Raw genomic sequence first — 26,720 nt, forward strand, 5'->3', positions numbered from 1 at the left:
GATTCATAAAATAAGTCAATCAAATATCAATTAACGTTGCCTGACATTGCTAACCTTTCAACACTGACTCTTGAATTTAAATGAAATAATTTTTTTTTTGTACAACAACTTAAGGTTAATTTTTAAAAAATTAGTTTTGTTTTAACCACCCAGAGTAGACCATTGATCTAGATGGATGGACAGAAATCCAATAAATCCAATTCTTCATTACTTTTCTTGGAGGAGGGACCCATTTTCTGGCTCAAATTGAGGAGGAACTTCCTGTGTTCAGTATAATATTCATTTTAGCAATTCCTTCTTATACTAAAAAGAGAGAAACCTTAAAAACAGACACAATACTAGTATCAAAGGTAATGGGAAGCAATTTCTTCTGAAACCAATGTCAATCTTAAAAGACAGGTAGAGAAACAAAAACAAAATTTCTGAATATTGAGCTTGTCTGTGCTTGCTTTGCCTTAAATCCATTGTGCTCAGCTACACCAAAAAATAGTTCAATTGGGGACTCTAAATGAACATATAATTTTAGTTACCTGGGACTTGCTGTTTGCATATTTATGCAAATTCAATTCTACTCTAGACTTTAAAATTGACCTTCAACTATTCTGTAATTTTGAACAGCCAAATCCTGTAAAATAATTCAGCTGGAATTCTTCAGAGAAAAGGAAATCTATACGCAGTGCATGAGTCAGGAAATCAACTGTCCTGAATGTTTATTTTATGTTATTTTAAAAAGACAATCTGACTTCAGTTTCTCCTTTCATTTCTCCTCTCTTTAGACATCAGCTTTGATGCCTAACCCAAAATTGCTTTTTTCTGATTACAGAAAAAAAACACCTACACATCATGGCAATTATTGCCCATCCTATAAATACTATTATAATGTAATCACAAGAGCAAAAATAATTTTCCATAGGTAGCTGTGTTAGTTTCCTTCTGAATATAAACAAAAAAACAAAGAAAGAAAATCTCAGCATTTTGTGGCATCTTTAAGATAAATACATTAGTTTCAGTTCACACTTTTGTGGATTACAATCCATTTCCTTAGGTAGAGTACAATATTAAGGCCACAGATTTATATAAGTAGTGTGCATGGTTATGGGTTATGGAACATGTTCCATATGCGTTATCTCTGACACATTTTTGGTATCACATGGCAGGACAAAGTTCCAAATAGAGTAGTCCTAGAATGAGCTGAAATTTTTAGCATGTATACATTACTGAAACAGCAACGTCTACGTTGGCTTGGGCATGTCACGAGAATGGCTGAAGGTCGGACAGATTCCAAAAGATCACCTGTATGGAAAATTAGTGCAGGAAAGCACCCCAGAAGGAGACCACTGCTGCGATACAAGGATATCTGCAAGCCGGATCTGAAGGCCTTAGGAATGGACATCAACAGATGGAAAACTTTGACATCTGAGCGTTCAACTTGGAGGCAAGCGGTACAGCTCGGCCTCTCCCAATTTGAGGAGACACTTGTTCAGCAGGCCAAGGCAAAGAGGCAGTTCTAAAACTAGCCAAATTAGGGAGCTGGACGGGAGACAGATTGTATTTGTCGTCCATGTGGAAGGGACTGTCACTCTTGTATTGGCCTTCTCAGCCACACTAGACGCTGTTACAATACCTCTATTCAGAGCATATTACCATAGTCTCTTGAGACTGAAGGATGCCTACATGAGTGAGGTTATAGGAAGAGGGCAACTGGCATTCTTTATATTCCTTTTCTACAGAATAATAGAACAATGGAGTTGCAAGAGGCCTGCCTTGTCTCTGGAGAAGTGGACAGTAATCTACAAAAAGTTACAATCAAACAAACCTGATAGCCCTAATGTTTTCACAATATGGTGACACATGCTGTAAGTATATCTTGGCTCGACTACTGCAACACACTCTGTGTGGGGCTGCCTTTGGAAAGTGTTCAGAAACACCAGAGGGTCCAAAATGCTGCAGGTCTGGTTTTGAGGAACGTTTAACTGTTACAGCAGCTCCACTGGCAGCCTATCCATTGCCGGGCAAAATTCAAATTCTGGTTTTAAGCTATAATGTCCAAAATGGCTTGAGTACAATCTATCTCAAAGACTGCATTCCCTCTATGAGCCTGCCTGGGCTTTAAGATCATCAGGAGAGGCCTTTCTCTCAGACCCACCACCCTCACAGGAATGTGTTTTTTGGGGGGACATGGGGGAACACCTTCTCTGTCGCTGCTCCCAGACTCTGGAACTCCCTCCTGTCTTTGATGTCCTTCTGCAAGCAGACAAAGACCTTTCTTTTTGGGCAGGATTTTCTTTAACGATGGTGGTCTTAGAGGGGATTTTAAATGGATTGCTGTTCTCAGTTGTTTTACATGTCTTAATATTGGTTTTATTTACCATTTTAAATATAATGCTGGTTTAATTCTTTTTAAATATTTGTATACTTACTGTTTTTAGCTTTTAAATATTTTTAAAGATGTAAGCCATCTTGGATCCTTTTAAGGAGAAAGGTGGGATTAAATATTTTAAATAAATAAACAACTTATTTCCATTTTGTTTATAAACAGCAAGATAATACTCAAACCACAAGATAAGATGTCAGACAAATATATCATGCAGCAGAGTTATGTATTCCACCCTCTGCAGAGATTCTGAATAATAGTTGATACACTGTAACCAAAAGCAAACAGACAATACATCGTATAAAAAACTACATCAAGGTAAACAAGCAGCTTGTAAAAGCTAATGCAAGTTCCATTTGTTTTTTTGTTAAACAAATGCTGCTGGATAGCTCGGTGAGTGAGGCATCTGGCAGTGGAGCCAGAATTGAAGAATTTGTTTCTCCACTTTGCTTTTAGAAAGAAGAATCAGTCTGTGTGGCCTTGGACAAGCTGTACAGGTTAAAGGTGGGCACAAATGAAGTCCTGTCTCATCGTATGACTTGCACCACATTGCATCTCAGATGCTACACATTCCCTCCAGCCACCTTCCATCCAGATGCCCTATTCACAAGACTCTGAACACCATCCAGGTCATTCTCCATCACTAAAGCTGCCCTTCCCCACCTCCTCCAACAGCCAACCATTCAGGCAAGGAGGTGGGATGGAGGGTCTTCCTGCTCAACTGTTGAGTGGACAGCTGCTGGAGGAGGCAGGGAAGGACAGAAGGTTTCATCACAAGAGCTTTTCTCACCTCCATTTGAGGGGCCTCTGTCATAATTATATAGATATTTCACAAAGAAAGAAACTGCTCCCAGTGAAAAACGAAAGGTAGTTCCTTGAGGGGTTCCCTCAATAGAGCTTAATAGGCACTGAGACTACCTGTCCCACACTCTCTTGAGACTCCCATGAATCCTTGTGCCACTTCCAGAAACCACCAGAAACAACCAAGACTATTCCAGTGATTAAATCTGAGCTTATATTGACATGGGTGGGCATCATTCAGATATGTCCACCATTGCACAACCAGTCTCAACAATGTTGCTCCATAGGGTAGTATTCACAAATGAAGTGATGGTCAAGGTGGCTGACAGTGTCTATAGTCCCAATGGTTGTGGCAAACCTTCATTTTTTCTGAAGCGATATGGGATAATTCTGCCACAGAATCATCCCTTCCAAGGTGGAAACCTACAAACCACCTAAGCTCTACATGATTTCAGCAACATATGTTTTGTGTTACTGGCAGTCAGAATGAATTTATAATCTTTTTTTAAAAATGAAATACAACAGGTATATCAAAAAACAGATGCTAACTTCATTAATTTACTATAAGTGAAGGGACATAAGCTTTGTATTTTCAAAGCCCAGCCACACAATAAATGATGTTTTGAAACTAAGAGACCTGTAAAAAACTAAAGGTTGTTTTGCGATATGGCACGCGCCCAGTCACTGAAAGGAAAATGTCAAACGTTCCATTACTCTTGGCTGTATGACTGAGTAGCTTTTTGGATCCCAGCCACAGTAAACACAGCCAAATATAGACAGTAGAAAGAAAAAGAAGTTGTATTTTTGTCTGGTATGTGCAGAAATATTCAGTATCTTGCATGAAAGCAAATTTTTAAAACCCTAAATAAACAATACTTGGTTTTTTGAGCTTGCCTCGGCATGAACAATTAATTGCTTCATTATAAACCTACGGGATTAACTTGGTAGATACATTGGAGATTTTCTCTTATTTACCAAGACAGTTGTTATTCGCTATGATGTTATATCATTTTTAGTCAATAGCTCCCTCTTTGGTCTTACTGCAAAGATCAACATTAACATACTGTGGCAAAAAAGCTAACTGCTTTATGAAAAGACAGTAAACTTCTTCATTAGCCTTCTTCACTGAACAATTAACAACATAGAAGACCCCACTGCATAATTGATATGGCATAAGTGAAATAATTTATGCTGGACAGAAAAAAACACAGATGAGACAGTGGCCTGTTAGCTTATATAATCACATTCTTAGTATGTGTGAATTCAGAAGTAGGGTTACTAGCGGCATAAACACCCATAGTAGTAGAAAGTAGGGCCAGGTGGGGAAAAGCTCTAAAACTGAGCAAGCAGTTCAGTAACTTTCCATCCAGTTGTTTTATTTATTACCTTTTAACCAAGTGAGTTACTACAATGCTTAACATGCTATTGGACCTCAGTATTAAATCAGCATTGTTATTTAAACCACAAAGCTATGCATTAAGATGGAGAAATATTAGATCTTGAGAGTTATTCACTATTATCCTTTTATGTGTGCTTTTGAATAAGTTATGCTCTCTCCACTTCACTGCAACACTGAAAAAGCTCTCAGTATTATCTCACCTTCATCATTGTTAGGCTTCACTTTGTCTTGGGATCCAAGGCTCACTTCTGTCTTGTAAGACATTTTTCAGGGGAGTATAAAGGTTTCCCAGATAATAGATGAAGAAAAAACTTCTACCTGTTACAACGGACAGATGACAGGTGAGCAAGCAATGACTTCTGAGAAGGGGAGTGAAAAAAATATTGATGAATCAAAATAGGGCCCAGTTATTGGTGTACACCAGAGGTAAATGTCAGTCAACAAGTCAAAGCAGGTATTCTGTAAAACTGTTTTATGCCTGATGTAGTATACAACAACAACGAACAGTTGTGGGTCCAAGGAACCAAAGCCTGCAACTGCTCAAGTGGTTCTACTATGTCAACATGCCACTGTCACCTTTAAGGTGGCATAGGAAATCTTTCGGTTTTGGTTTAAAGAGATGTATGTCATGTTGTAGTAAAAATTATGTAGACACTGACAAAGGGCTCTTCTTGTTTTTGTAATATCAGATAAGCAAGATGCATACATTTAAGAAATCTTTGTCCTTTGCTTTGTGTGCCTCTACGCCTCAAATGTCCAGAAGCTTCTTTTCAGTTTCTCAGTGCTCATAGAAGAACGGGCAACAAACAGTTCATGGATTACTAAGCTTTGGGGACATTTTCCTTTCAATTACACATCAAAACAAGAAAATATTTCAAGACCTCCATGTTTGATATTTGAGTTTCAGCATCTCTTCTTACATCCAGAAAATTAACATCCATAGGGCAGCATGTGTTTGCAGCTGGGATGAATAATTAAATATATGTTCTAAAGGTACAGCAGTCTATTCAGGGACAAGTAAACCAATGGTTAAAATTAGGAAATGGATAAAGCAGAAAGAAATTTCAAATGAGGTGTGCTGATGGACTGTATTGGCAATAAAGATAAACTAGGCCAGGGCACAAATGCAGACATGGTCTCAGCTGCTGGACGGACAGTTTGCCGCCCTGGAACAGCATGACTGGCTTTGACCCACCCTCCTGGGTGGTGTGAGACTGTCCCCGGTCACATGACTAGTTTGGGTGAGGGAGTGCGGTTATTTAAGCAAGCACTCCCACTTGATCGCCCTCTTTCCTGTTCAGGCACCCACCTGCCCTCCCTATTTCTAGTGTGATTTTTATGTTCGCCTTTTAGGGGCCGAATAGGAATTTTTGACCTTCATCCTGATTGGCTTTTGGATGTGGGGATTTTTCACCTATCCCACACTGGAAAAGGGTTGTTGGCATTTTTGGTGGTTGATTTGGTCACACTGGTGGGTAGTGCGGAAAAACAGGTAGTCTCGGTGTGTCCCATTTGTAATTCAGGTAAGCCAACAGCGCATCCAACCTCCCGGCTCTGCGGATCGTGCAATTACAGGGCCGGTGTGGGGAAGATGCCCTGGGCCACTTCCGGACCAACAGTCATCAATTAAAGATGTCTTGAGGTCTGGGGTGTTTATTAGCAGCCGGTCGGGTTCCTGCTGTCTTTAAGACCGTGGGAACCTGGGGCTGGGGACTCGCCCAATGACGGATCAGGGGGTATTTGTATACCCCCGCCTTCTCCTGTTTCCGCACTACAGCAGGCCCCCTCTTTTGATAATGTTTGAAGGTATAGATTGATGTGATTTGATTTAATAAAGTGTGGCCCGTATTTAATCCATATCACTATCTCGTGTCTTTATTCTGGGACTGGGGGGGGGGGCAAAAGAAGATCAAGATTTTTCTGGAAGAGGGATGGAGAGTATGTGGCTCTTCCACCATTGTTGCCTTACTAATCCCAGAAGCCCTGGCCAGTATGATTGGTAACAGGAGTTCCAGGATCTGAAGGACCTCAACTCCAATCTAGATTCTGGAGAAGGCAAATTAAAGATTTTCGAGTGGACAACACTGAAAATCATCCACCTGCTCCAAACAGTAGAAATAAAACTCTTATCTATGGAAATACTTTACTTACAATAAAGAACATTTTGAATCCTGGACAAAGAAGAACCCACCTCGATAACCACTGAATTAGCCTGTCAGTTGTAAAAGGTTAACAGATGCATATTATTTCATGGGCAAGTAATGGTGTAGCAGCAACCTAGAATTGGCAAAGAAAATAATTTTACTTTGTATACTTGGATATAACCAATTTTTATTACTCCAGTGACCTTTAAACAGGGACAGCACTTGACTCTAATTTGAACGCAGTTAAGCAGATCTAATTAATGCAGTAACACAAACTGAGGATTAAAATGGAAATTCCAGAGTAAATTCTAAATGTTCCAGATGTGCTAAAACTATCCAAACTAATTCACATAATTTGTGAACTGGGAGCATGCCAACAGCTATCTGCTGCATTGGCTTTAGATTGTAAGTCTCTGCACCTGCCTCTCCAGCTGTAGGAGAGTAATAATATATTGAACAGAATGGGCCTGCAAGGTATTAGAGGTTTTGTTTTGTGTTTTTGGTAATGCAGCTCCTGTCACGGATTTCAACATGCTCAACATGTCCACGTCAACCAGATGGACTTCAAATTCTTTCACAGGTAGGTCTGCACTTTGGTGCTTGTGATAAACAAACAAAAATTCAAGGAACATCACTGCTGACTATCCTCTGTCTTCTCCTGCCCTACAGCTCAGCAGGTGATTAATTGGTACCTTTGAGGGACCCAGCATTTCAATCAGGGACTGCCACATCCAATGCTTTGTCAGATCAACATTTCAACCGGGTTTTGCTATGCCAAGGCAAAATGGCGAGAGCAATCAAGTGACTCAGACAGATGAAAGGACATGCTCACATGTTCTGTGACCTCCAAAAGATGTACCTGTTTCAGTAAATTTGAGGAAAATACCAAAGAAAATACACTTTAAAATGAAAGTGTATATGTGTGTGTATCTATGTGGGCACAGGTGGGCATGCAGACACACATGGACACGCAAATAGATATGGTCTTTGATACTTCTCAGTTAATTTATGGAAGACATACTCCAAATTATTTTGTAAAGCCACTCCAGCTAAAGCTATTCCCACATATTGAGGCAGAGAACTTAATATGATAATTAAGTGTTTTGTAAAATAAGATTTCCTTTTTCCACTTCTGACTCAACTGTCACTAAACTATATTGACTGACTCATAAATTCTAGTCATACATGGAATATTTTTTCTCTCTGAACACTGCCTCTGTATCATTTCCAATTAGATATATTTCAGTCTTCACCGCTCATTCCTGAGTTGTTACTTGGAGCTAAAACAATTCAGATTTCTTAGCCTTTCATTTCAACAGGGCTGTAGTATAGGGTTACCTCATGTTAGAGAGTGGCAGCAGACATAAATCCCATGAGCATTGTTTCTGAGCCATCTGGACATTCGTGTTCCTTACAAGACACAGATGCTTGAGTCACATAACCTGTTCTCCTTCTGCTTTTACGTATGGTGGGAAATGCTGTACCAGTATATTTTTCACACTATGGCTGAAATTCTGTAAATTAGTCTAAGCTAAAGTAAGGCATGACTAGAGTAAGCCTGTTTGAATAAAAGGAATTTAAAGACACATTGACTAATCAAATCCTTACTGATTCAATGGGCTTACACTAGTTATGACTAGCTATGCCAAGCAACAGCATTCCAGCTAAAACCTGCCTTTTAGTTGATCATAAACAAAATTCACTTTATGGTAAAATTATAATTATCTGGTGTTCTTCATTCTTTGCTGTTCTTCTCTTTAATTAAAAAAAACCTAAAAGGAAGCAGTCTAATATTATTATACATGATGTAGTGAAGGACAAACAGAGAAACCCTGAACTCTAAAACGAGCATAAATTAAGCTAGACTTAAAACAGAATGACTACACAGTTATCTTTTCTTGTTCTGAGAAGACATTAATTGCAATAGGGAAAGCAGCTTCAAATGGCTGATTATCAGTAGTAGTGTGGCTCATTCCTAAATAATTTCCCAAATAACTCCCAAAGCCTTTACCAAAAAGAAGTAAACATAAAAATAAACTTTAAAAAAAGCTATACATCTCTCATACAGACTGATATTGTTTCCTGCCTTTGGTTGAAGGAAAGTGGACAACAGCAGGTCAAGGTTCTCCTATCCCATTCAAAATTATTTTCAGCTGTGCTCTCTGTGGTGTCATATTTGCCCATGTGCAATCCTTGTAAGACTGTGCAGAGACACAATTCTGTCAGTTTGCACTGAGCAAAATTAGAAAGTTGCAGTTAGATGTTTTTGCACCATGTCAGAACTTAACCAGGAACAACTGGAGAAGACGAGTAGACACTGAAATTCCTAAATCCCTCCTAAGTAGGAGTTGGAGCAGTTATTTTATGTATATTTAAGATATTTCCCATTAGTTGTCTCATGTTAGACCTGCTTATTATTACTATGTGTTTTCAGAAAACCAAGGGCATCTTCTAAGTACAGCCTCTTCCCCTGGAGTCAGGTTTCAAGTTCAAGTTCATTTAGATTTAGTAGCCCATAGGCCATACACGGTGTCAGTTTTAAAAGTTTAAAGTTTAAAAGATAAAAGTTTAGACTTCAAAAGTTTAAAAGTTAAAATAGAAATTTGACGTATGTCCAACATAATTTTTGCAAAGGCTGCTCAAGAGTAATTTTAGTTTTGAGGTATCTGAGAAGGCTGAATATTTCAAGAGCCATCTTTGGAAGAGCCACTCTCTTGCTCTTGCATATTTCGGACAGTAAAAGAAGGTACGGGATGTTGTATCAAGTTCTAACAGGGGGCAGTCACAGTAAAGTCTCCTAGAGTCATGTTTTGCTGCAAAAGCCATTAAGAAGTAGAACTATGATGTCAGAAGTCTTTGATATTGTCACTTACATTCTTACAAGAAGGTCCGCAAATCTCAGCCATTTGCCAGGATCTTTTTCTTCCTATAAGCAAGCAAGTGCTAATAAATTGACTTTTGGGGTCAAAATCGGCCAAGCTACTGTAATACATGGGCAAAACGATCCTCATGCTCTTTTTTTGGAAATCATGAAACAGCACAGCAGTAATGACATATTCTGGCTGTTAATAAATTGATCCCATTCAAAACAAACTGAAATATCTTCTGTTGCAGGATTCCGGAATTCACTAGGGCCAGGATCCTGGGAAATATGACATGCATATTTTATTTTCTCTTATTCTAATTTATTTTTACTCCAACTGTATTTTATGGCTCTGTTTTTTTGAGTGGACCACAAACACTCCTTTGGAAGTGATGAGTTTTTATCTCCCACAATAGATTGAATTCTTACTGGGTTCAGAAGATACATCATAATTCCAAAAATAAAATTTTATGCTAGTGCAAGAGGCTTAAGGATTTCCCAGGTTTTCTGGAAATTAGACATTGTGGATCATATTGTATCAATAAGGTGGGCTTGATGTGTAGACCTCACACTTCGATTAATTTGGGGCACTTGCTGTGCAGATGTTTCCAGTTACTAAGCTTTGGACTTTACAAAATGAAGCAAACCTACTTGGGAAGAAAATTTCAAACTTTGTTCAATGCAAGCTTTTAGATATTTAACTCAAGAATCCAAAAGAGCAATAGGGTTATCTGAGTCAAAGCCCTTTTTGGTGGTGAAGTTAACCCTGTTTTGTCTCTTGCCTGGCTTGAATGCGAGTGGTCACCATAGCATTTTCTAAGGGCAGGAAGGCTGAGTTGAGATTGGTTTACTCAGAAAACAGAGTCAGTGTGGAATGTACTTTGCCAGTCTTTTAAAAAACTGTTGCAGCCATAGTGAAGCAAACAAATCAGGAGGCAGAAGTTTAGTTGTTTCTATTGAATACCGAAGTTGTAACGGGCACTGGGTATTCAGAAAATGGCTAAAAACCTGTTACTCAGCCTCATTAGTCAGAACTCGAGTAGGATTATTGAATCAGTGGGGATTTGGAGTGTCAACTCTTCCACAAGTTCCATTGATTCAAATTGGCCTACTCTAGTTGCAATTTACTGTGCTCAAATAAGTTGGCCTATTTGAATCAATAAAATGTATGGAGGAATTGAGCCTGGTCTAGTTCTGACTTACTACGCTAAGGAAACTATTTCAGGCACTGAATTACTCAGCTTGGGGATGTATTCTGTAATTATGAGGTGGGGAGTGGAATGAACAATTCAATGTCCTGAGTCTAGTGAAGAAACTGAGAAGCAAGAAGCTCCCAAATTATTGGAAAAGTCTCATGTTCTGTACTTAAGAACTAAAATTAATTCCTAATACCCATTCAACTGATAGCTGTCATGTGACAAAGCTCAAATTAAGGGCCCTTAGTGCCTAATTCTACAAAAAGTAATAAGTGATAAGCCTATTCATCATTTTTACTATTGAACGGCAATGGCAATATATGTGTTCACATGTCTGTTCATTCCCTTCTTTTTTGTTCATATGAAAAACAACATGGCTCAGGTCATCCCCACCAGTTGTCTTCTGCCCATTGTCTCTCAGGATGTCAAACATTTTCCCTCTCAAAATCCTCTGTCATGGCTTCAGGAATGCTTTATTCTGTGAAACAAAAGTGACAGTCCATCTTGTCATGACTACCTCTACTTTGTTAAGCGATAAAATTGAGCTTTTTTTTTTTAGACTACAGAGGGATATCAATGTCTATTGGCAGTACTTTAAATAGGTGTTTCAAATTAGTAGTTAATTTGCATGTTAAAAGCATTTATTGCAAGTTAATGAATCAATTGATTCCTTAAGTGGTGTTTAATGAGATTTATTACTGTATAAAAGAGAAAGTAGGAGGCTAAATAATTGAGTCTCCCATTATCAATACACACATCTTGAAAACTAGAGATTGCCCACACAGAAAGAAAAGTAGCTTTTTCAAATTTTGCTTACTTTTCCCCACATGCCTGACTCTTTTCAGCTTTATATGGAGGTGATTTGATCATGAACATGATTGGCAATGATTTGAGAGTTCCAAAAACTGCACCAAAAAGTGTGCAATTCCCAACTAATTTCACCACTAAACTAAATTTGGTGGCTGCCAATGGCCGCTCTGCCAGGTGCAAAGCTGCTGTGGAGGGAGTGCTTTGTCTTCCCATCCGGTGAACGGTGTCAAGGAGGGCGGATGGACTGGATTTTAAAAAAGCAGAGCCCCTCTTTGACAGCTCTCTTTTGAATCGGCCAAGCAAGAGGGAACACCGCACTGCTCCGGAGATAATGGTTTCACTTTCCCTGCATGCAGCTTTGCAAGAAGTGTCAGATTTTCAGGTCGTGCATTGGCACAGCCCCTGATTGTCCCCTTTTATATTTACTTCTTGTTGTCTTACCTGTGAAATGAGTATTTCCCTCTGGTTAATTGTTGGTTTTGAAAAAATAATTAAACAAAAATAAAAAGGAAATATTTAATAATTGGTTACATCTGGAAGGGAGTTCAGAGGGGACGCCAGGGCATCTAATCAATCTAATTGTGGATATCAACTCTTTTTAGTAGCATTGGGAGATATTATTTTTTTAAAAAAAAAAAAGGAAGAAAGAAAGGGGAAAAGATTGGTAGAGGCGAGACCATTTGTTTAATTAGATAAATAATTTGGTATTGTTAATTTTTTTAAAAGGGGGATAGAATAGTGTGCCCTTAGTGAGGGAGCTAAGAATCCTGCTGGGTTCAGCCTGGGTGTTATTGTCAATCAATTAAAAAAGAAAGAAAGTTATACTAGCAAGAATTGGGTTGGTTGCTGCGTCCCCTTACTTGTTGTAATTTTTTTAAAAAGAGGCAAGACAAAAAGGAACTCTATAGCCACATAATTAATTAGGAGAAGGCATGTAATCTCGTCAGACATATTTAAAAAAAACTTAGTCATTATAGGGCCAAAAAAGGATCAAGGATCCAAGAGGGGGAAGCAACTGGCAAAACATACCGCCTCCACGAGTAATTTCTTCACCTGAGGATGAGGAGTGGCCTGATTATAGTGGCAAAGTTGAGTGAGCTCTAGAGAAAGAGAGCCATGGCTAAGGAAATGGCTAATTTGGCCACTCCCAGGAGGTAAAAAAGGAATCTCAGGCACGTAGGACGACTGAGTTGAGGCAATTGGGTGATGTAATTTTGTCACATATTGCTCTTTTAGAAAAGGAGTGCTCTGCATCAGCAGGAACGTCTTTGGCAGAATCAGGAGGCGATGGTCACCAGACCACGCATATCGACCTGAAAGGGGCATCAGGCCTGATCCTATGGCAGCCAGAGGTTGGCTGTGCCACAGAGGCAACTGGCCAACAGGAGACAGAGGTATCTTCCACCAATGCTGCAGTACCAGTGCTGACAGTTGCAAGTGAGGCAGCAAACACATTCACACACACATATAGAAAGGAAGTGGCCTTGGGGGGAAGTTAGACTCAGATGACTGCCGGCTCACTGCCCGGCAACATAGGGAGAAGTTCACCCACAGTGGGAGTGCCTGCACCAGATTTGAAGCCTTGCACAGCACCTTAACTGCAATAGTGTCTTCCTAGTCAAAAGCCAGCGGGCTGAATAGGTCAGTGGTCGGGTGTTGTCTGTGGCTGGGAGTTTGATGCCCTGCTGCGCATGCTGTATGTAAGGCCACCTGTGTGGCCTTGGGCAAGCTGCGCAGTCCCTGGACATAAGAGCCTTGGGTCTTTTTCCTCAGCTCTGGCAGGCCGGTTGGTTCAACCCCACCTGTTGCTGGGAATTAATGCTAAGGGGTCTTGCAGTTCAAAGAGTGCATGTTTATTTAATTTATTTTTTAAAATTATTTAATTGATACCCCGCCCATTTAGACTGAAGTCTACTCTGGGCAGCTAACAACACTCCAAGTAATAATAAAACAAAACAAAATGACATTAATACAACTGAAGATGACAAAATAAATTAGGTATTAACAGGAGGGAAGGCCTGCCTAAAGAGCCAGGTCTTGAGTTTGCTCTTAAAAACACCCAGCGAGGGAGCCAGACAATTTTTCTGGGGGGAGATTGTTCCAGAGGTGAGGTTCCATCACCAATGCTCAATATGGGATCATTTTATGGTTCAGCCGTTTTCAGGGTTGCCCCGGACTAGGTGGCAACATGGAGGGCAGTGGTCCCATGCGGTAGCCATCCAGCCTGTCTGCTGCTTCAAAAGGGCCCCAGACCAATTTCCCAGGAGATATGCAGGGTCTATTGTACTTCATCTGAAGTTGGAATGGATGCTGAAGTGCAGGGCAGGGTGTTCATGCTGACTTTTCAGGTAAGACAGGGGAACTTGGGTTCCTTTAGCAAAGAAAAAAACAGTAGGTCCCTGTACTGTAATTACCATCTTGGGGATTGCTTTAGTCACCATCTAGCAATCAAGCAGATTGCCAAAAAAAGTGGTGAATCTCAGGATTCGAATTTGGGACCTGTTACAATGAGCTGGAGTTATGTTGAGGGAGCTGCCAGAAGTAGTAGGTTACCTCAACTTTGGGGCTAAGTGTTTGCTCTAGACAGGGTTTTTCCTGGAAGGATGTGTGAAACCATGAGTGAGTTCACAAACCCGCGCCACAGCGGTGACTTCAGTGGGAATAAAGAGGACCCGTGCATCTGGCTACAGCTCTTTGATAGTTTTAATCGCACTTGTTCTGAAGAGACGAGGTGTGCTTAGGGCAGAGTTCTGGTTCCCTCTGATGCTGCTGGATCATCTGGATGCAGGATTTTAGGGGCTGACTGAGTGCTGGCTTTGGCCAATGGAATGGCATGACTTCAAGGTCACCTGTGATCTCCATTCCTGATTTTTTTTTTTGTCCAATATTGTGAGCCCTATGTCTTTGGGCTGACATCTGCACCAATTTTGCTGTCATGTTTTGGCATGACAACAAGAAGGGGGCCAAGAGGAAAATATCCTTATATCAATTGATGGAGTGCTGGCCTATGGCCAATGGATTGGAGTGACTCTGAAGTTACCTGCAATCTTCATCCTTGGACCTTTTTTCCAGGATTGGAAGCCCTATAGTTTTGGTCTGACATTGGGCCAATTTGGCCATCATGTTTTGGCATGACAACAAGGAGGTGGCCAAGAGGTAAATACCCCAAATCAAGCAATGGAGTGCTCGCCTATGGCCGATGGATTGGAGTGACTCCGAAGTCACCCAGGGTCTTCATCCTTGGAGCTTTTTCCAGAATTGGAAGCCTTATGGCTTTGGGCCATTGTGTTTTGGTGACAACAAGGAGGTGGCCACAAGGTAAATACCCTCACATCAAGTGATGGAGTGCTGGACTTTGGCCGATGGATTGGAGTGACTCGAAGTCACCCAGGATCTTACATCACTGGAGTTTTTTTTTTCAATATTGGGAGCTCTATGGATTGGAGCTAACATTTGGGCCAATTCTGCCATCATAATTTGGTGTGACAGCATGGCTGTGGTCCATGTGGAACAATATCCTCACAAAATCTCAGAGGGCTGTGTGATTGGTGAGCCTTCACATTGCACTGTTTGAGATACAACCTCAAGTGGCTTGCCATATGCCTGGCATAAATGTTGAGCTGTGTGACACCCTGTTCCTGCCAACAGATTGACCGGTTCAGGGTGTTGGCTCAGGAAGCTGAGTGTGCATGTGTTATATGTGTGCATGTGTTAGATTAATACACTTCTACGCCTCGGCACATTAATAAAACAGTGCCAATGTATGGTGTCCCAGCCCCATGTCTTAGGTTCTCCAACCTCCTGATTTATTTAGCATGAGTACAATTCAGTCCTTCCCCTTTCATTCTCTTTTCCTCCCTCTATCCAGGTTCTACATCACTTTTTGTCCACTTTTTATCCACACCAGATTGTGGTTCCTTTGTTTGTTCGTTCGTTCATTGCTTGCTTGCTTGCTTGGATGTTAAGAATGGTGTGGAATGAATCTGCAGCCATTCTACTTTAACATTCTGTGTAGAAACAGATGTTAGGAGAACCTTCATTTCGCAGCATGCATAGACTCTTCTTCAAGTGCTTTTTAATGGTGACCCCATTTAGGCGACCCATGAATGTGGGATCCCAGAACTGTACCCACTGCTCCAGCCCTTAGCAGTGCAATGGTTGGTAACAATTTCCCTCTACAACTTTACTATGTGTTGGTTGAAAACAATGTACATATGTAGTTTTCCTCATTTACTTTAAGTCTGAAATTATTGATTGCATTTCAGGAAACAGTGTTTCATCAGGTCCATTGATTGGCATGCCATATACTAAGATGCCATTTGTGAAGACAAGTATTTTTGAAGAGCTTTGTCATTTTCCATCGGAAAATGTCAGATGTTGAAAACCTAATCACCCAAATGGCGTAATAAATGTAGTGAGTCCCCTCACCCCCCAATTCTCCAAGCATGTTAGAGTGATTGACTAGACATCCTTCAGTTCACTTAATTTAAAAATACACTTTGGCTCCTGCCATGTTGGAAAAAGGTCATCTAGTGTTGGAAGTAGAGATAGATAGACAGAGACATATACATATTTCTTGACTTCATAAAGACTTTAAAGGTCTGCTAAAATAGAGTTCCATCATTTTTCTTGTTTTCTTCACCTTTTCCATCACAATTTCTACATTCTGAATTCATAGGAGGCCTGTAGAAACTTTTTTGCTCTCAGAGTAAGTGTAACATCTTAAAACATTTTTGGTGGGTCTGGCAGCTGATTTCTGCACTGGGACTGGCCAGTAGCCTCACAGACCACCAAACATTTCACCGAATACCGAATGGCATCCTTCAATCTCGAGAGACTATGGTAACATGCTCTGTATGGAGGACTTGGAGAGTGTCCTCTCCAGAGCACGGAGTCTGGGTAAAAAAATATGGAGGATAGGCTGTTACCCAAGCAGCAAATTCCCCCTCTCCACATCACTGAAATAGTCCAATGGAAAGGCAAAAGCCAATACAATTGGTTCCAGTGATGTTGCAGGAGTTGCCAGAATGACACGAACTGCCTCCGGGACTCCGGCTCTGGATTTTGCCTTGAGGTTAACTCCGGAAGCCTTTTTCATCAGTGGATATAGCCACAAGGCAGTGGAGGTTTGAAATCAGAGTTTTCCTTCTCCTAGATGGGCTGCCTTCCAGGGTTGATGAGTCCCACCTACCCGGCCTGCTCCCTCATAGCATGGATGATGATAGCACCTCCTCCTCCTCCTCCTCCTTTTTGTTCACCTCAGACGAGGATGACAACAGCCCGGCTTTTCCCTTCTCGGGGAATTTCACCACACACACACATAAACGTACACACACAGACAGACACAGAGATGAATGGGCTTTGAGCACTATTTTGGGGCCTATGCCTTTGTCATTCTGTCCTGTCTCTGTATGTGTGTGTGCATGCATGCTCTCGTCAAAGAAAATGCCACTTCTTTTGTACAAATGATGTGCAAGGAAAAATGTATTCTTTGTCTTGTTGGGCTGAAACAAATCTTGAAGGCAACATTCCCTCTAAGCTACACAGGTGTGTGGTTGCACAGTGCTGCATTGATGCTGTGCACCCACAGTCGGTGTTGCTGCCCAATTGGTTCCAGTTGCAGCCGAAACCTTGCATGCATGAGGCAGGATCCCCACCCAGTGCTGGCAGAAAATTAGAGGGAAAGTTGCTGGAAGGAACTGAAAATTCCTTAATGGGATGCTTCATAAGGTCTAAAACGTATGAACTGATGAAAATGAAGAATTCTGCAAGTATTCTGTATATCTCTAGGGAGGATTCCTTACGTTCTTCCACCAGCGTATGTCAATTTCATGCAAGTCAGTGGCTTCTTCTATTTTTAAAACCTTTTTCTTTCTTTTCCTTGGGAAAGGCAGAGATTGTATAGGACTCCTACAACATTGTCAACAATTCTTTTAAGTTTCCGAGTTCTTCAAAATAAGTAGAATCTCATATACCGTGTTTATCAAATTCTGGGCAGATAGAAACATTGTCATGCCTGCAGCTTTCTGCAGTAGTAACAAATTTATGAATCCTGGTTGTTTCCTTCTCTGTAGTATAAATAAGTGAACTTACTAACACAATTCCATCTTCTTTGTGAAGCATTATTGCCTGGCAAAAGCTGACAAATCAGGCTGGGCTGTGCCAAATGACTGTCAAAGCTCAAAGATTCTGGAGCAGGAAATTGTGCCAGTTTAGGCTTAAAGCTTAGCTTCTGACTCCTTGTTGAGAAAGTGACAACATTTTTATATAAAAAATACTTCTTATCGTCAGCAAGAAATGGGAAACAGAATAAAAGAATCTGCCTCCCCATTCAGCATTCTATGACTAACACGAAGAGGAAGAGTGACATCGGAGCAGAGGCAAAACTAGTGCACTGAGTTTTAGTCCCTGTTCTCACACAGTTGAACATATCATGCCACATTCAGGCATTAAGCTTCAAACTGTGTGCAGGAGGCTTTAAGATGAGGGATGAGAAGCACATACAAGCCTCAGATGTTCAACAGACCCTTGCCCACATGCCACAAAAGTCTGCAGACACAAGTGGTAGCTGAATGTGCTTATGGCATTTTCTTGAGCTAGGGGCCTGCCTTATAAGAGTTCCTGACTGGCCGCTGAAACACTGCATGCACATTGAGCTGAATGCACTTGCAAGCATTGTGTTAGATGTCCATGGGAGACATACAAAGGTCTGCCCTACTTTTGGGTGGATGTGAGTCGACAAAATTCACCTCTATCCCCACTTCATCCACACACATTTAGCATTACAGATTGACATGACTGATAGCAGGCCTTTGTAGGCCTTTCACCTCAAACCAAACCGGAGCACAAATAAATGTGTCATTTATTGACTACTAAAAGCACACAGCTAGGCAAGAAAATGAACCAGGCTAAGGATTATAACATCAGAAGTGCCACACAATAAAGCAATTTCCTGTCCTGATTTAAGTATAGATTCTCCCGCCTGCAGACTGGCATCCATTCCACAAACTCCAGTACTAGCTCATGGGCAAAACTGGGAGGATACCTCACATCTAAATATCAGGGGAGGAACCTCCTGTTAGGTCTCCAAGGAGCTCTGATCTCAAGGAACACCCCTTTATCTGTCCTCCTCATTCTGCTGTATGCATACACTGAGGTAGGGGTGTTATCAGTGACAATACATCAGAGACACTTAAATGGAGCAGATGAATTAAGAGTACTCACCATTCCAGGTCTGTTGGGGGAGTGGAATATAGAGACCTTATCTAGACCCAAGGTCACAGTGGCAGAGGAGGAGGATAAGCAGCAATAGACATTCAAGTTTTGATTGCCGTTGGCAATAAAGTCTGTTGTGATATAGTTTATAATATTTTGTGCATCAAAACAACTGAAAGCTGATGGTATAGTGAAATAAGAACATGCTGGTTTGTACAGGATCACATAACTTGGTCTGTAATACGACGATGAGGTCTTAGATTATAGCCTGTCAAGAACCTTCTTTCTTGAGAGGTTTAAAAAAATATCTTGCACATGAGGCTCTTACTCCATCCTATGTAATAAATATGAAGCTATTTAAACAAAGGTGATGTCTGACTTAAGAAAGATTCAATATGTAACAACAAGGGCACTTTGAATTAAATATGCACTTTTTCTTCAAAACTTGCTTCTCCATCTTATGTGGAATATTCCATACTGTGCCACAGAATCATGGGTTAACCAGAGAAATTAACATAGCACCTGCAGAAAATAAAGCGATTTATAATTTGTGATATATATGTATGTGAATCAATGCCTTTTGCTCAGCTGTATTTTCCATTCGAGGCTTGTTGTTTGCTGATTTGTGTCAATTAGATTTAAATCACAACTTTTTCTGGAAATTCCAAAATGTTTCTGTGGGGACTATAGCACACCCTCTATGGTTAGAATTTCTGGTTGTTTGTGCAGTGTGCTTATTCACTATATTTATTTATTTATTTATTTATTTGTTTGTTTGTGTGTTTGTTAAATTCATACCCCGCCCATCTAGACCGAAGTCTACTCTGGGCAGTTATATCATCATTGTTAAGTTGCCATTTGAGAAAAGAAGACTGTGGGGAGATCTGATAGCACTTTTAAAATACTTGAAAGGCTGTCATACAGAGGAGGGGCAAGATCTGTTCAATATCATCCCAAAATACAGAACACATAAAAATTAACTCAAATTACAGGAAGCCAGATTTAGGCTGAATATCAGATGAAAAAGTCTTAACTGTTAGAGTGGTACAACAATTGAACCAATTACCGTACCTTTGGAGGTGGTGAGTGTTCCAATGCTGGGGGGCATTCAAGAAAAAATGGGGCAACCATCTGTTAGATCTGCTTTGATTTGGATTCCTGCATTGAGATGGAGGTTGTACTCAATGGCCCTTATAGGCCCCTTCCAGCTCCATTATTTTATCATTTTAAGCCATATATGTAAGAGCCATATATGTAAGAGACCACAAGTAATTTAGTCCTATATACTTAACACATCTTTGATAGGTGATATTGAGTTTCTGCTAAAAAGAAACAAAACAGAGGGCAGTGAAGGCCAATCAGACCATTCATATCATCTTGGAGGTCTTTCTAAGTTTTTGTTCAAATTCCCTGTCTTGCAGTTTGAGCCCATTAGTTTGCAGTACGACCCCAACTCAAAGCTATGACCTCTGCAATGAATTTAGAATGAGCAAACTGCTCTTGCATCATGCCATCAGCCCTTGTGTCAGCACACCTACCCCTTGTGAATTTTTCCTGTACTCTATGTTTTGTGTACCTTGTTTCAAATTGCTCTTCCTGGTACTGCCAAAATTATAGTGGGTTTGCCCATCAACTCACTAGATGGTTCCTTTTTTTATGTAGGGTCTATTTGAGAGATGGCACAAGATAGGATAATGCAAGGTAAGTCTAGCCCTTACTTTTCTGAGAAGAAAGAACACAATAGGGACCAGTGCTATGATATTACATGGAGGTCTCACTGAACTTTCTGAATGACTCCAGCATAAAGACATGTGGAAATACAGAGAAAAAGGCTTAAACAAAACAGGGCATTCGGAAAAGAAAAAGGCTTCTCCAGCTTTTATAAGAGTCTCATAAAATAATTACTAGATAATTACTAGATTGGGTCTGAAAGATGATATATGAGTCAGGCTTATGACAGACAACATACTCCCCAGTGATGTTGCTCTCTTCAGATGGCAACTTTCAGTGGGAAAATGTTCCTTTATGCCTCTCACCATTATGGCCTTAGGGAAAGCAGAAGCAGCGGGCGGGGAGTCTGTCTTAGTGTAATTTGCAGATTCAAGCCCAACCAAAGAAATGGTAAGCAAAGACTGTTGATTTTCCATGTGGTGCACTGGTTATTAAGGATGCCTAGAAGAGAATAGGAACAGCTATCTCTAGAGTGGGGACATTCCTCACTATGCAAGTTTAATTATGGAATGTATCAGGAAAACAAGGACACATTTGGGAGTGTGGTGCTAGACAGCCACTTGAAATATGCTGGTGAGCTCCTGCAAAATGATCCATCAGCCTGTTCCTAAAGAGCCCTCATGGAACGTTTTTGTGGCTGGTATTCAACGAGGGGATCTTCCATCACAGGACCTCTTCTGACATATCAAAAGTTCAGTATGCTAAGCAGTGTCCTGCCGGAAACCCACAGAATTGACTTGACACTGTGTGATGAAAGCTGCTTTTCCAGTTTGGTAAGCACTCGCTCTGATGATGATGCAATTCATTTATTTTTAAAACTTCATTTTCATTCAGCAGTTGGGTAGTGACCTAGTGGGTTACTTGGGGTCACTGAATAGTGCAATGGTCTGGGAAAGTAATGCTGTTGTACAATGTGCTGCTATTTAGACATGAATGTCTGATGAGTGTTTCATGCAATGTGACATGCAATTTCTTATCCCAGTCTACATAAAAGCTGCTAAAAAAGAGATTATACTACACTCTAGAGGTGGTCTTCTAAGAGTGTTTTCACAGGAGAAAAGTATCTGAGCTTGAGTTTTATGCCTTTGCAATGTATCACATATAAGAAAAGACAAGCATTGTGCTCATTGATCTTTCAGAATTCTCTTCTCAAGGGCTTGCCCCTGTATTTCTTATATCTGTTCTTGGCCCTGATTATTTGCTCATGGTGCATCCATACTTTTTTTCTTTTTCTTTCTTTCTTTCTTTTTTTCTTTTTTGCTGCATTTCCCTCCATTTCAATCTCTGACTATTTCAGAACAAGAGGTCATCCAGTCCAGTACTCTGTCTCCTATGGGGACCAACAAGATCATGAACTAGTCACAAAAAGAGATAAGAGGACACTCAGATGCTGGGATTATAAAACTATAAAAAGAGAAAACAATTAACACCAGCTGTACCAAGCAACCAATTAATCCAAGCTGATAAGCAACATTAATTCCTCCTTTGCACTGATTACCAGCTTTCAGTTGATCAATAAACGTTGCTTAGTTAATCTTTCTTCTTTTGTGGCTACTTTTGACCCCTATCACAGATGCCCTTACTGAGACAGCCTTATTGGAATATTTTCCCCTCATAATGGTCTGCCTTGCATTTTATTGGGTTGAAAATAAGCCAAATGTTCCTTCAATCTTGAAAAAAGACTCTTCAGCTAGACAACTTACCTTCCAGCTACTCAATGCTGTAAATTGCTCACTTGATTTTCTAAAAATAACCAACCCTCTCTTCCTTGCATAAGCACTTCTCAAATAACCCCCATTGGTGAGAATATTCTCTAGGGTTGACATAAAGCTGCAGGATAGGAGGAGGAAGTCTTTTATTAGTGAAAATCATTAGTGCCTGGTTACTGTAAGCAAAGGGAGATTTTCATTAATGAAGGACTTACTTTTCTTGTGCCACTGCTCCCATGGATTCCACATGATGAAAGGAATGTTTTTGCTCATCAGATAAACCAAGGGAGGGAATGGGAAAATCTTCCATTATAGAAAATATCTGTCTACTACTTACGGAAAATCTCTGTCATCACCCTTCCACAGATTTGGCTACAACAACTGAATTTCAGCCAATGAGTTCCTATCAGAAAGTCTGTAAAAGTCAGTAAACTATTTGAGTATGACCATTTGTTTGTTTGTTTTTTGTTTGTTTGTTTGTTTGTTCATTTGTTCGTTCGTTCGTTCATTCATTCATTTTGTATCCCAGTCACATTAGTATCACGGCACAACTCTGGACAGGTTACAATACAAATAATAAAAAAATAAAAATAGAAACATTAAAAACAGCAACAATAACCCTAACAAAAATATGTCACTGACTAATCATATCAACCAAGAGTGGACAGAGAAGAAAAGAGGAGGGAGTAAGAGAAGGGGAAAGAAAAAAGAGGGGCAAGACGGTCAGCTGCCATCAATGTGCAAAGCCTCCCCAAAAAGCAGTGTCTTTAATTGCTTCCTAAAGGTCCATAGTGAGGGGGCTAGGCAGAACCCCTCCAGAAACTTGTTCCATGCAATTGGTGCCACTACAAAGAAGGCCCTACCTCTTGTAGAGGATTTATGGGCCTCTCTTCCAGTGGCCATCCAGAGTAACCTTGACTGGGATGATCTTGTGGGTTGGGCAGAAGACATTAAGTAAAGATGCTTCAACAAAGCCCACACCATGGAGGGCTTTGTATGTGAGTGTCAGAACCTTGAACCTGATCTGGGACACCACGGGCAACCAGTGGAGGTGGGAGTGATATGGTCAAATTTACTTGCACCAACCACCAGTCTGGCTATTACATTCTGGACCCTCTGTAGTCCCTGGATCAGATTCAAGGGGAGCACCATGTAGAGAGCATTACAGTAGTCTTTCAGGGAGATGACCAGGGCCTGCACCAAAGCCCTGAGAACACCCTCACATAGATAGGGGAGAAGCTGGACAATTAGCGTAAGCTGGTTAGAGGCTGATCTGGATATGTCTGCGATCTTGGACTCCAAAAAAGAGCCGGATTCAGAAAAGTGCCCAAATTACACACTTGGCCCCTGAACTGGAGGGGAGAACTGTCACCCCAAACCTATCAGGACAATAGTCTGAGAGCAAACCACTATAACAGATTATATCCCTCTCCTTTTAGAAGTCTGAGAAACATAGAGGCCACACTGGTCTGGGAAGATTCTTTGAACCCTGCATAACTATGCTTGTAAAATTAATCATTCTCAACAAGACAGGGTCTGTCAAGAAATGACTGTACAGGACTTCTTGCCTCACTTGTCAGAATGAGACAAGCAGCATAAGGCAGGAGCCATAATAAGTCTTCACCATCTCCCAATCTGCATAAATATCGTACTTATAAGTACCAGATTTTTTACTGAAAATGGGAGAAAATATCTTGGTCTTTCTCAGGCAAGGAAACATATTTGGCTGCCTCTTCTCATGTGCAAAAATGTGATTTTGTGCATCTCTATCCTAAAGAGAACATATGCAATTTGTAATTTCTGCTTTGGGATTCAGAAGCCAAGGTTATTTATAGTATGCTTAATCTCCTTTTTTCTTCATATTGCTTTTCCTTGTGTTCCCACTTCTGAATCATTATGGGCAAGAAAACTTCCTTTAGCGCTTTGAGGACAATTTAATCTATTTCAGAGCTTGGTGCAAACTTGCCAGCTTAACAAGGAGAAGATGTAAAGGTAGCACTTTATTACTTTTATGTTACGGGGGTTGGGAAATCTGGAAATGACAAGAGCGTTGTTAAAAACTCATCTGTTTGACTAGTGCCACGAATTAAAAAAGCATCTTGCTTCTTCCTTAAAGTCATCTAATGGAGACTGGCGGTCTTGATTTAATGAACTGTAAGCATTCAAAGAAAAATAATGGGTTTACTCAACTTTCTAACTTGGAACTTACCCAAAATATGCTTCCAGGGGCTGAACTTAAAAAGACAAGTCACAATCAACTGTAAACACATATGGACTGGAAGCAAAAGGAAAAGGCAGCTGACATCTTAGCAGAGTAAATCCTTTGCCCACCCAACCCAGAAATGGTGAGACAAGACACAGGTGATGGGTTTTGACTAGGGCCATACTTTATTAACCACCCAACCCAGAAATGGTGAGACAAGACACAGGTGATGGGTTTTGACTAGGGCCATACTTTATTAACCAGTTAGCTGTTAATATCCCACGAAGGGGCTACTTGCTTATCCCTGTCCTGATCCCCATCAGGCAAGTCCCAGGTCCCAGGTCTGTGTTGTCAGGTTGACAGCCCATTCCTGGCCAGCTTCCACTTGGATGACCCTCCCAGCCACCAGCAGCCCAAGCCTTGTTACTGTAGATGGCTGCCACCCATGGGTGGCTACCCAGGCATCCCACATCCTGGCAACTGAATCTTAGGATTTGTGGTGCCAAGATGTTGGTTGTAGTAACACCCCCATGTGACTGTTGGGAACTCACCATTACTCAGTGTCCCATCCACACTACCTGCAAGTGTGACCTATTTAGCAACAACACTACCCTTGATCAACCCATACCCGCCCAGCAGGCAATCACTGCAGAATAGGCAAAAATTATCTGAACTTCTTTTGTTCAATATGCAAATCAGATGATACTGGTCCAAAATTCCTATCTGGCCCTGAATCGACCAGCTAAACTCACACTGAACCCTGAGGGTGGGTGAGTGGGTTGCTTCACCTTGCAAAGAAGACTGATAGAGAGCAGGATTGCCTAATAAAGACATAGCAAAAAGTTTCAACCCAATAAGAAAGAAGTCCAATTGCCATGACTCAACTACCAGATAACTGAGAATCTTAACAAAGAAAGAAATATAGCACTGCAGGTCAACAGTACTGGACATAGCTAACTTAAATAGGGATGAGCAAATTTCATGCTTTAGCAAACTACTTTAGTTTGCAGTGATTTAAAATATTTTATTTTATTATGTGGCATCAAGTTACATTGGGTTTATGGTGACCCTAGGAAGGTTTTCAGTTATATGAGATTTTTTTTCATTTTTTTTAAAAATATTATTTTTTGTTACATGAAATGTTTAAGGAGTGGTTTACCACTGCCATCTCCCAATGAGCTTCCATTGACAGGTGGGGATTTGAACCTTGTTCTCCTAAATCAATCTACCTACTACCCATACTGGCTGTCTTACTTTTCAGTAGAATCTTTTTATTCATTGACTTAAGCCTGACACAAAAGACAGTTGAACTGAATTCAATTCAATTGAATTGAATCTGGAATTAAACATTTTGAACCAAGACGTTGTTCTGCATATCAGAAATTAATGTAGTTCAGAACCTTTCCATGCAAACAGCTAGTCTTGGTTATCTTAAGCATTCTTCACTTTCAGCAATAAAACTGGCAGTGGAGCGAACATTTCATCACTTTGTTACTAGTAAATTAACGAGAATCAAAAATCCTCTTCTATCTACTATGAATCAGAGATCCACAAGTAAATGCAGACAGATGTTTATCTACCCTGAATGACAAGGTTAGGCACTTTGGAATTGATCCATATATCCTCCTGCTTAAAGGAGACTTGATGAAGTCAGTGAGAAAAACAAAATATCTGTATTGATGAAGTGATAACAAATATTCACTCTTGTTTTTGTCCTCAGTGACCAAAATATTAAGACACATTGAGACACTATTTTAAAAAGTCAGTCAGTATGAGGAAAAAGACAGCATTTTTTTCATTGTCATCCATACTAACAAAGGGAGTCATGTTGACTTTCAAGATTGAAATTCCAGATTCAGTTGGAAAAAAGGTACCAATTTAGAGTCCTTCCTCTCTGTGTAAAGAGTTCCTGTAGAACTTTTCATTGCCTTGGGCAAAGCAAAGCAAACAAGCAAATCACAGTGGAAGCAGCAGCATCTGCTACTCAATACTTACCTTATCCCATTAATTCCAGTGGTTTAACTCTAGGTCAGTGGCTCCCAACCTTTTTTATCTTCCTTTTTATCTGTGACACACATCCCCTTGCCGTGGTTTGCATAAAAATAATTTTTAATAGGATAATGTCATCCCTTCTCAGAATGTAGAGGCTTCTTTCTCCTCCGAAAAGGCTTGTTTATCATATATACACTTACATGCTAACTTTAATATCCCTCTCTGAAAGGTCAAGGAAGAAATTATTTAACAAGGGGTATAACACCCACAACCCCCCTTGAGT

Source organism: Pogona vitticeps, chromosome 2 (genome assembly GCF_051106095.1).
Source record: "Pogona vitticeps strain Pit_001003342236 chromosome 2, PviZW2.1, whole genome shotgun sequence".
Classification (NCBI taxonomy): domain Eukaryota; kingdom Metazoa; phylum Chordata; class Lepidosauria; order Squamata; family Agamidae; genus Pogona; species Pogona vitticeps.